This window comes from Bombus flavifrons, chromosome 18 (genome assembly GCF_040668555.2).
Source record: "Bombus flavifrons isolate JBK064 chromosome 18, iyBomFlav1_principal, whole genome shotgun sequence".
Classification (NCBI taxonomy): domain Eukaryota; kingdom Metazoa; phylum Arthropoda; class Insecta; order Hymenoptera; family Apidae; genus Bombus; species Bombus flavifrons.
In genome coordinates this window covers 4,242,393-4,254,789 of record NC_138459.1, presented here as the reverse complement: position 1 = coordinate 4,254,789, position 12,397 = coordinate 4,242,393, and the positions used below count along the sequence as shown (strand labels likewise).

The 12,397-nt window shown below is 38.3% G+C and overlaps 1 long non-coding RNA gene across 5 annotated transcripts; it reads left to right on the top strand.

Moving 5' to 3' along the window:
* The first annotated feature begins 6,673 nt into the window (after window positions 1-6,673).
* LOC138189036 (uncharacterized) lies at window positions 6,674-10,575 on the top strand. Of its 5 annotated transcripts, none has more exons than XR_011175809.1 (5): window positions 6,674-6,812; window positions 7,012-7,232; window positions 7,627-8,180; window positions 8,277-8,712; window positions 8,860-10,575. It is a non-coding gene; the product is annotated as an uncharacterized LOC138189036 (long non-coding RNA). The 5 variants fall into 5 exon arrangements; XR_011175811.1 differs by having other exon boundaries at window positions 8,277-9,078; window positions 9,139-10,575; XR_011175810.1 differs by having other exon boundaries at window positions 8,277-10,183; window positions 10,252-10,575.
* The last annotated feature ends 1,822 nt before the right edge of the window (window positions 10,576-12,397 follow it).

Sequence of the window (12,397 nt, the reverse complement as noted above, 5' to 3'; positions counted from 1 at the left end):
AATACATAAATAAATAAATGTAATAAATACATAAAATAAATGTAATGTTAATAACTAACGCTTATAAGAATAAAATATTGCGAACGATATTTACATGAATAATTTTCTTGTAAATATGAAGCCTGTTGTTGCATTTAATCAATTCTACGGTTATATCATTATCGAACTTGGAATCCTCGTTGCTTTGATAACATGGCGTTCGAAATTGTTTGCCATGATTCTTGGTTGTATCGTGTTCTTTATGTTAGCTATTAAACGATGCTATCGAAGATGCTTTCAGTGGCCTTCTTTGTGTCCCGTAATCAACGCGTGTCAAGAGCTTCTTGAAAGCGATAAGATTCTCTCTTGGTAGACAAAAAAAAAGGTCGACGAACAAAATTTGTGCAGTGATCTTGATGCGCTGACTGGTCTGGATCGAGACCTTTTCTTCGCGATTATGCGTCTATTATGCGTCAAGAATGGCTATAGGTTGTTACAGTTATGATTTAATTATTTGGAAGAAAACATAGAAATATTCAAGAGGAATTAAGATCTGCGAATAAATATTATTTCTATTTATGGAGATGAAGTGTTTGTAATGAGATCATAACAGATATGATAAATCGAACTGTAGAGACCGTAAGTGCAATGCAGTGTAAAATAAAAATTATATTTCGAGGTCATTTATATACCGAATAATTGTATGGTGTAGATTGCGGCATCTTGATCCTATTTATATTCCGCATTCCTTATAGCAGTAACTCGTTCGTGATAGTGACCATGACCTTGAGTTTGTCGACGTTTTCTGATGGATAGCCTTCGAAGATTGCATAGTCACGAATAGTATTCCAGTCATTGATCACTGTTGCGAGATATTCCGCTGCGATAGCGGATATTGCTCACCGTGTTTTGATTTAAAGTCTGCGAGCCTTCAGATTTCTATTTTAAAGCCACTTTTAGAATTATGTCATTTTATCTGAATGTGTAACGTAATTTTGGATCAACATTTCTCCTTTCTATTGATCTATCACGCATGGTACTAACACTTCGTTCCTTTCATCCTTAATTTTTCTCTATTCTAGTATTAATATTAAAGAGCGTTCAGAGTAAAAATATATTTCAGAGTAAAGGAATTATTAGTAAATAAAAACATTTCACTAACAATAGGAATTACGCTATTAAACAAAAATACTGTTTACTTTACCAATGTAGCTCTTTAAAGATTGTACAATTGTAAACTATATTAACAATCGTCAAAAAATCAGAAATTTTGCTACGTCGCAGACAAACAATGGTAGAAAACAAAAGACATGCGACTTTACCGATCGTAGATGATATTGCGTGGTCCGTGATCATTAACGGGACAGACGTTAAATGGAACTTTGTGCCTCAAGCTGAAATACCGACCTGGAAAATATCTGGGTATTTCTTACGCCCTCTGTGATTTTATACGGTGAACACAAGAAATAGAAACAGATGTCTGACTCGTTCAACCACAGACGAACCTGCCTTAGGCATGGTTGCACTCGTATAGTCATTATCATGTCTATTCTTATCCTAGTTAATGGCTGAAGTCGAACTGCGATAGTGTTGACGGTCGGTACCTATCTATCGATACAGAAATTGAATATTACAGAATGATAATTTATTATACACATACATAAATTATACGTACATATACGTAAAAGTGTTGTATATAATATAATATTTTTATAGTATTAATAGTTTACTAGTAATAATTACAGATTTTCCGGATGATGATTTTCTGAGTGATGAAAGTTATATTATATTATTAACAATAATGAATATTTTCATTACAAAAAATACATTGATCGATGAGTGCGTTGTGTTTGGTCTAAATAAATATGTGTATACCTTTATTGCAAATTATTATTAATAGATGATATAGTTTTTAATTGAACGAAAATAACAATTGTTACCGACGGGTTTTATTTCAAAATACAGTTCCTCTGGTTCGTCATAGTGTTGCATTTAAAAACGTGCGCTGTGATCTTCACTAACTGGAAATTCGTCTATGTATTTGTAATGTCATAAATGACATATTATGATATAATATCATGTGTACAGAAACAATCTAAATTTGTAAATTCTTTTGTAAATATTGACATAAAAATTAAATTGCTGTCGTATTTACGATTTACATTTATATACATCTACGTATTTCGCGTAATAAGGGGGTTGTTTAATTAATTAGAATAGATCAAAAAGTTTAGTTGGTTTGACGTAAACTTGGATCACAGACAAGTATACTTAGTGCGTGAATTTTAACATTCTTTCGCCAATGTGGTGAGCCCAGGTGGCCGTAGGTCACGCGTAGCCGACTCCACCCTTCGAGTAGTAGGCTTAACCAGAAAGGCCCACCTCTCGTCAACATCGCCCCCCACTTTCTCTTGACATAATTTGATTCATGATGGCTGTACGACGATCAGTGCGCCATCTTATAACGTGTCCCTGAATTGTTGAACATTTCTATCGCTTGGTACTGTAGATCACGAAGAAACATAGATCTACCATCGGCTACGAAACACGTACATACTGTGCTTACAAAATGGTTATCGTTGCTTTCTCGTAGATGGCAGAATTTTTACTTTGTCCAAGTTTCAGCTTTCATACAATTTAGCATTTCTTTCAATGAGTTATAACGTTAAAGTCATCATTTAATTTCTCTAAGAATATCAAATATTTCTTATTAAATAATTATTCTCATTAAATAAGTTGCTGCTCTTCGTATCGTAAGATTCTTTTCACTTATTGAATTTTCAACTTCGATAACTCAAATTTAATAGTAAAAAAACTGAATTCAATGTTAAATGCTATTCTAGGAAACTTTTTAATATGGTATAACTTATAATTAAATTTGTAGGATATCAATTTTATCAACAGATATAACGAAAGTTTTATCATCAACTTTGTGTCAACCACATTTTTAACATTTCATACGGCGTGCTTCTCGTCGTACGTCCAAGCATTACGCAATCTCATAACAACGCTCGTCGGCCTAAACGCGCGAGCACGTGTCACATCACGTTTTCAGTCTTCCTGACACCAGAGCAGTTTTGTTGGCTGAAGTCTTACCTTCGTGCTCCCATGGGGCCAGTATTCTAGAACATGTAACTGACACTGGTCAGAGGAAAGGCATGGTTCCTTCCTCATTGAAACTGACGCTGACTGAATCCGCACAACACAGCAACGTCTGCCCTTTCCTTTGAATTCCATCAGAACAAACTTAGAACCATCCTTGTTGCGATTTAAAAACATCTCGATATCTTGTTTAAAATATTTTATTGCTATTTTTTGATGTCTATTTGGCCCTCAGACGACGAAGGCTGAATCAACTTTCACTCATACGGATATTTCATGTTTATTACTTTCTTTTAGGTTGGTAACTAAGTGATTGGCGATATTGTCAATACCACCTAATGACAAAATCCACAATCACTTAATTGCCAACCCATAAAATGTAACATAAGTTACATTTGCATATCACAATTTTCTGAAATAATACGAACGATTTTACTTTTTAAGTTAATGTAATTATCGCAATGATGTAAAAGGCCTTCCTAACCTATGGTTACGATCAGATCTAGGACTAAGATTAAGATTAAAAATTCCATTACTTGATCACGTATACCAACTGAAAACCATAAATTTGGTTTATAGTTCAGAAAGCCAATCGTAAGCGTAATTCACAAGAGTGAAACGATACTCGAAGCCAACGAGTTAAAATATTCACTACGCATTAAAATGGAAACTTTATTTATTCACATGAGCGTTAAACACGAATCGAGAAATCCTAGATTAAAAGGATCAAGGTCTTGAAACGCAGAGCGTAGAATTTCAGAAGAAGACACGTAATATTTCGCAATGTTAGAGTGGCTGCCAGGCGACGCTGTGTCCCGAAACGAAAACCGTGGCACAGGCATAGTTATAAGAAATGAAAATCGATTAATCCGCAGACAAGTTCTCCCACAGTTTCTCAACGAGTAGAAGTAGAAGGTTCAGGTTCGCTGCCAAGATTCCGGTGACTGGAACACAACGACAAGAAGAAGCGGCATGACAGGCCTGGTCGGAAAGACGCGACAGCTCTGACCCAGACCACGACAATAGCAGTCGGCGTTGACACTTCGATAACTCGTGAATCAATATAGGAAAGAGAGGAAGGCTTTCTTAGAAAAATGACGATAGAATGGACGCAGTTGTTCGCGGCCCCCGCGCTCTTCCCCCTCCTCTTTCTTCCACGCGTTCCGAAGCTGCTGCCAAATCTCAGCCCGTCACCGGCCCGCGTGATTGATATCTACTTCGTCTCGTACGCGGCCCTTCCCTTTATTCCCTCCGATTCCCACCGCAGTCCCGAGGAGAAAACTATTCCCGTTCGCGCTTTTGTTTTAAAACGAAAGCCCCAACTCGATTTCACTCGGTTAAGGGTAGCTCCTGTGTCTTTTCTGAATCGTAGTTCTCGGGACTTCAATATCGATTGAATATCGATTCCTCGATTTTACAATTTGTGGTTCTGCAAGTTGCATTCGGAGATTCGAAGTAAGGTTAAGTCGCATGAAATTTTTATGCATCGATCTATCTTGTCTTTTCTCGATTTAATCTGTTTACTAAGAAGGAAGGGGTAACTCATTATCTCGATAATAACTCCTTTACGATATTTTTTTTTTAAATTATGTCTCTCCACTTATTTATTTATTTATTCGACGCTAGTTTGCAAATTGCGATTTATCATTTGAATATCGATTCCTGGATTTTACAATCTGTGGTTCTGCAAGTTGCATTCGGAGATTCGAAGTAAGGTTAAGTCGCATGAAATTTTCTATCTTGTCTTTTCTCGATTTAATCTATTTACTAAGGAGAAATAAATTTCAAAATAAAATACGTGTTTTAGATAGCAAGTTATCTACGACAAGAGTCTGATCTAAAAATCAGAAAGAACATGGAGATCATTTACGAAAACCTCATAATTTTTCAAACTCTTCAACGCGTTCTCTTATTCTCCGATATAAATACTATCGTTCCATCGTATCAAATCATTTCACAATCCACAAACCGGTAACTCTTTTCTCGGGTCAGTAGCTTTAGTTATGTTAAGAAACATCGACCAGACCGCGAAGGTTTCAACGTTCCATCCTCATCATCGGTACGAACGCAATCCTCGGGACGACGTCGACAGGTTAGGCGATGGAGTGCTAGTCGAGTTCCGCGGCCGTCACGTCGCAGTGACGAGTGCCCTCCCTCTGCATCCCCCGACACTCTGGCAGGCCATCGAACGGGCCAACAACCTAACGTCAGGCAACGCCACCTACAACCACCCTCGGAGGCAGAGGGCCCTCCAGGTTCTCCAGAACCGCGGGCTCACTCCCCCCTTTCACTCTTTGCTTCTCTTCTCTTCTCTTCTCTTCTCTTCTCTTCTCTTCTCTTCTCTTCTCTTCCCTTCCCTTCTCTTCTCTGCTCTGCTCTACTCTTCGTCCGCTGTTCGTTCCTTCAGCCACGGCCGACTAGTAGTCGAGGAATTCGAGTTGCTATAAATCTCCCTTGACGGGCGCGATGCCAGAACGCCGTGGGGGGAGGGGGAAACGTGGGTTACGGAGGGCTACGAGCGTGGAGGAACGGGTGCCGATAGGATGGGCAGACGAAAAGGGAAGGGAACGCGCTTCAGCCGCACCAGGAATTGTAATAGTTTTGCTCGCCAGGGTTAACGCAGCTTACAAATCTACCCCGCGATGGGTAGAAAGAACTCGAAGGTCGCCACTTTTCGCAACTCCTCCCTTTCCTTGTAATCCTCTGTCCGCTGATCGCTTTTGTTAAGCTCCGGTCACCTGTGTCCATGCGAACGTGTTTCTATGAGTTTTGAGGGCAGAAGTTTGGATGAGATCGAGTTAGATGGTTATGGTATCTTTTGTGATAGTTTTAACAAAGCATTGATTAATATGCTATAGTAATTCTATCGAAAATTTCCTGACTTCTGCTATTCGCGTGTTTACATTTTTATTAATTCAATTAGAGGTTAGTTTATTCACCTGTAGAATGTTCAATATCGATGTACTTCTCCCATGTAAATACATATTTTTATTATTACCAACTTCTTACATTACACTTCTGTCATTTGCGTGTTTACATTTTTATTAATTCAATTAGAGGTTAGTTTATTCACCTGTAGAATGTTCAATATCAATGTACTTCTCCCATGTAAATACATATTTTTATTATTACCAACTTCTTACATTACACTTCTGTCATTTGCGTGTTTACATTTTTATTAATTCAATTAGAACTTAGTTTACCCATCCGTAAAGTGTTCAATATCGATGTATTTTCCCCATGTAAATACACATTTTTATTATTACCAATTTCTTACATTACACTTCTGTCATTTGCGTGTTTACATTTTTATTAATTCAATTAGTTTAGTTTACTCATCCGTAAAGTGTTCAATATCGATGTATTTCTTCCATGTAAATACATATTTTTATTATTACCAATTCCTTACATTACACCAACTCTTAATTTCCTGACTTCTGCCATTTGCGTGTTTACATTTTTATTAATTTAATTAGACTTCAGTTTACTCATCCGTAGAGTTTTCAATATCGATATATTGTGTTGGCAACTAAGTGATTCCGGATTTTGTCGTTAGGTGGTATTGACAAAATGTGCAATCACTTAGTTGCCAACCTAAAAGAAAGTAATAAACATGAAATCCGTATGAGTGAAAATTGATTCAATCTTCGTCGTCTGAGGGCCAAATAGTCAGCTTTATACACCAACAGAAGGCTTTTTACACCATTGCAATAATTACATTAACTTAAAAGGTAAAATCATTCGTATTATTTGAGAAAATTGTGATATGTAAATGTAACTCATGTTACATATTATAGGTTGGCAACTAAGTGATTGCGGGTTTTGTCAATACCACCTAATGACAAACTCCGCAATCACATAGTTGCCAACCCAATATTTTTCCCACATAAATACATATTTTTATTATTACCTATTTCTTACATATTTCAGTATATAAATTCAACAATGTATGTTGTGTATCGATCTTTGTTTCCTGGTAGTCGTCTAGTTCTTCATAATAGTACACCATTAAGGAAAAAAACGCGAACGAGCTACAATCCAATGGGGCTATAAGTCGCTCGCAATGAGGGTAAAATAGCAGCGAAAAGTTTGCAGGTGTCGAGCGAGTCGTCGCGGCACGTAAGCCAACAGACAGGTCCCGAGTTCATCAAGTAAGTTGAATTGAAGAAGGACTTGTTTTCTTTGGCTGCGATCTGGTCTTCCGATAAGGCGGTCGTGATTCGACCGCCGCTCTATCTCCTAATGACCCCGCGGTGAATTGCGGCCATCTTTAATTTGCCGATGTTACGTCGATAAAGTTTCCTTTCGGCGATGAAAGCCTGCATTTCTCTGTTGCTTGTAAAACAACGATAGGAACATCGTTGACACGACAATTTCTCTTCTCTCGTTTATCTAATCTTATTGTAGTCCCCAAATTTTTCACGTTCCAATCTCGTTTTAGTTTCAACGAAGAAAACAACTTACCGTACAAATTCCATATTTTTTTCCAATTTAAGAAACTTTTTATTGATAGAAAAAAACTAAAAAATGGTAATTTCTTTCCAGATGCTGCCGTATCTTTCAAATAAACATTTATCGAAGGAAACTGGGAATAATTTTCGTTAGAAAATGCAGCCTAACCTTACCCTTCTTTCATCGTTAGTTTCACCGATAGTAAATTATGCGAGAAAGTTTGCAAAGCATCGGAAAATCGGCACTTTTGATTTACGGTCCAAACACTTTTGCTCGATATTTGTGACAAGGTAGTGGAAATACATAGAAACTGATAGCAGTACAAAAGGAAGGGTTGTCATTTGCATTTGCCACGAGTGACCCTTTTCAGGCTCTCAACGTCCATCCATGGAAAACGAAAATCAATTTGACCCGCTGCGGACCGCTTGCCAAGATTCCGTACACAACTTTACACTTTACGAAGTCTTGGAAATATTTCAAAATTTTCCAACTAAGACAGGGAAATGTTCTTCGATCATAACCTTGAAGATATAACAAAAACAACAACATAAAGGTACAAATACTTTTACGGATGATAACATATCCATCCTCTTAATATTAAATAATATTAAAATATTGAAAACCATCGAAATACCAGAGATATTAAGGTACTGTTCACAATCGCTAACAATTCTATTTTAATTAATTATTTAATTTAATAAATATTTTTCATAACCGCAGTATATTAAAATATATATTTTTAGTCACCGGACATCAAACTGAGAAGACGAAGAAAAATGTGTTTATCGCGCTTCTTCTTTCCTGAGATCTCCGAACGAGACGTTCTAACTATTAACACTTCTTGCGCAATAGTAACGACGGCCTTCGTTTCCCATTAAGAAGCACGGCAATAAACAGGAGAAAAAGTGTTGGTTAAGACAGGAAGGTAGAGAATTGATAGATCGAGAGGGGTCCAGAGGCGGTAAAACGCGGTTGTAAATCGGATTCGCAGCGGGACCGTTATCCGAACCGATGTTACTGAACGGTACTTTTCTCCAAAACGGAGTACCGTCGCTGTATAACCGCGGCCTCGGGCATAAATCAATTAAATTATAAATTACTATACAGAAGTTGAGCAAAACGACCACCTGTTGAGGACAGCAGCAGAGAGAGAGAGAGAGGGAGAGAGACAGAGAGAAGGTAGAAGCGAAAAGGGGGCAAGTAAGGGGGTGGGGGTGGGGAGGCCAGCTATCTCGTAAATTCTCCGCTCCTGCCCCGCTGCTGTATCCATGTGTAGAAGTGTTTACTCCTTACTTCCTTTCTTCTTTCATCGTGATCTCCTTCTAGGAAGTTATTTACGAGCAGCCTATTGTTGCCACCTGTGTTACGAATGGTACGCTAATTGGACTGTTGCGTTTACCGCCTTTGTTTCATTTGCGTACGACGAGTGACGCCTTTAAATCAACTTAAACATAGCGTTTTTGTCGATTTAAAATTGAGTGACAGGTTAATTCCATGAATGGATACTAATGATTCGTTGATCGATGAACATTGTAATCTATTAAGGTAATATATGGCATTGTAATCTATTAGGGTAATATATGGCTTTAAATATAGCTTTTTCAGTGATTGACAGTGTACGAATGTTGACCGAGAACTTTACAGAAACAACTGTCTGTGACAATCATCTTTCATCGAATCACTTTGCTGTCAAAGAGTTGCTACATTACAAGAGACTCGTAACGTAACTCGCTTCATCTTCCAGGATATTAAATTTCAATTTATTTCACGCGTTACGCCTGGCAAAAATTAATCGAACAGAAGAAAAAGAAGCAGTTTTCTAGAAGAAATGAAACGAACCGATAAGAAAGTTCGCTGGAAAATATTTTTACATGTAAATGCGTACACGTAAATTCTCTTTTGCCAACACAGTTCAAATTTCCAACTCTCAAGAAGGTCGTTTATGTTTAAGCTTTGACGCGGATTTGCTAGATAAGCGTATAATTGGGAATGCGAAGAAAGTAGTAGGTAGGGACATTGAGAGCTGCCAGGGATGATTAATTCTCGGCAGGAAAGCGCCAGACCCTTTGGAACTCGCTTGTAGCGCCCGCTCCACCCCGTCTTCTCTACCATTCCAACAACCCCAACCACCGTCACTTCGAACCTCCTCTTCGCTCCTCGCGTACACCCGACAACCCACACCCTCTTCAACCCTCTGAGCTGCTCTTACCACCAAGCAGACTTTCTCGTTTCGTTTGTTCTCCGGCCGTGTCATTCGTTATTACATCGTAGAAACTCGCGGATATTTGGAATTCCGAGTGACGTCTAAAGGCCGCCCTCGTTGCTTTAACCGGTAACCCGGCTTCTTACCGCTTGCGCGGCTTCTTTGTCTGTCTTGACTTCTTTTTTCTTGCCCTGCCGCACCAATTTCCCATTATTGTTAGTCCTTCCGTCATTTTAACACGGAAGTTTTCAAATGATTCTTTTAGGACAAGGACGTGGCTCGCTATAAGTTTGATAGTGGATTGATAGCTGGGTTATTGTTGGATTAATGTGTTTCTTTAATGAATTTTTCTAATTAGCAACGAGATAAAATCGTTTACTATGAATTAATCAAAGAATCTTGAAGATTTTATTGGTAGTCTGAATATTTAAGAATTTACAGTACACGGTAATTTACTAGTTAAATAATAAACCAGAAGTTGACTTTTATTGTTTTAATATTTAACGTGTCATTAGGTAAATAATGGAGTGTTAATCTAATATTTAAGGTTCACTAGTTAAATAATGGGAATTCAGAAGTCAAAACAATCTGTGTATTTTCAAACGCAATGGGCTGCCGAAGGTCCATAAAATTTTATAGCTGGAGTTTATCATCTTCCATGATAATCCGGAAGAATATTTCCTTATTTCGTATAAATTTCTTCTTCAACGAATAACAGTTTATCGAATAGCGGAAAAAACCAATTTGCATGCCACTAGATAACGTCATTGCCAACTTCAGGTATATGTGGAACAATTAAAAAATTAAAAAATTTGAAATCTGAAAAGTAAAAAATTCAAAAATTTTTTTTGTCTCAACAACATCATCAGAATGTCAGGTGGACTTTTAGCCTAAAAATGTTATGGTAAAAATGTTAGGTTATGTGAGAACGCATATATACGTTCATAGCGCTCAAAAGGTTAAAGTACAAAACCGCGCTCTTGTATTAGGTTAGCAAGTAAGTGATTGCGGATTTTGTCAATACCACCTAACGACAAAATCCGCAATCACTTAGTTGCCAAGCCAATATCAGTACACGAAGCTTCCACCGTACGTCTCCTTGCAGAATAGAATGGCGAGGACCATGTATTCTGGTTTTCCCAGCAGCGTGTTGGTAAAATTTTTCCCCGGGTGTCTGGACGAGTAGAGAACGCGAGCGAATCCGGCGTGGGGCCGTGGATGGGGCAGGTTTCTGCCGTGGCCTGCTTCTCCATCAACGAAGCGGGTCCGTGCGTCTCGCGGGGAGTGCTCGCGATATCGCAGCTATTTGCATAAGGCTATCGTCTTTCCTTTGTTGCGGGTTCGCCTCCCACATACGTGGCGAGGCTGTCACTCAGCTCTCGGGCCTCTTTCCACGGCGCGGCCTTCAGTCACATCAGCCGCGGATCAGGGGCTTCTCTCTATCTATCTTGTCGTCTTCTCTTCGCTCTCTTCGTCTTTCCTGCTTTCTTTCGTTCCCCGCTGCCCTGCGCCCTTCTTACTGTTCCGCTCGTCCTCGTTCGTTCGATTTCAAACCTCCCTACGGCAGCAGAAGACCGTACACCCTGTCTTCGCTACCTTGCCTGCATTCCTGCATACAATTACACGGGGCTGTGCTTATGCATTTCGTGCGTAACGTTCGCTGTAGCCGGACTCCAGCGAAGCGAAATAGTCGCTGCGTCGATTTTTGGCTCGAGTTACGCGTTCCGTTCGATGTATAGCAGATGGAGACGATACGGTGAGATTGAGAAGTCTGTCATTGGTTTAGGTTTACATCTGCCAATGTTCGTAACAATCTGTTTGTATTGGTAGGACACGGAGATTCGTTTAGGGCAAGACAAGTTAACACTTTGACTGTTCTAATGGGTCTTGCTTAAATTCAGCATCTAACTAACCTACAAAGTATCTGTGAGAATACCTTGAAGATAATTTCAAGGTCATCAATTCAGTTTTGCGTGTCAATATCTATTTCTTATATCATGTATATAATGTTTTAAGCGACATCAAGACGAATTGAAGATAACTTGGCAACGATGTCGTATGTAACGTTAGTAACTTTTCAAAATCTTCAGTAGCAATAGAAATAATTGAACACTTTGAAATCACATGTTTCGCTGAGGACGCCACGGGGGAATTTTTATTATTCAAAGCATATAATGGCAAAATAATAATAAATTGATGACGTAAGACAACATTCTTCCCCAATGGACCGTTTATCTTATTGGTGGTCACGGGTGGCCACCGTGGCGCCTTGGTAACAGTTGATAGCGACATATTATAACAAGACTTCGTTTATTTCAACAAACCATTCGCATTCGTTGTTTCGTCGTAAGCAAAACGTGCAGAATATATTGTTGAAACGTGTAGAAGATGTTAGTAAACAGTATTTGCTCGTTCTATATATAACAGTAAGGTATGTTCATACTTCTAACCTCAATTATATGATTATAAAGAAGCATGTACGATTATTTTCTATGGTGTGTTTATAATAATATTCGTAGACTACCCGTAGACTACCGTTAAAAGCAGTTCATCCTTTTTTATTCTTTTGTAGTATATGTGAAACGATTTTTCTCCTTTGTATATTATTTTTAATTTATATTTTGGAAGCTCTTGTAATTACTAAATATGAACATTCAAGCG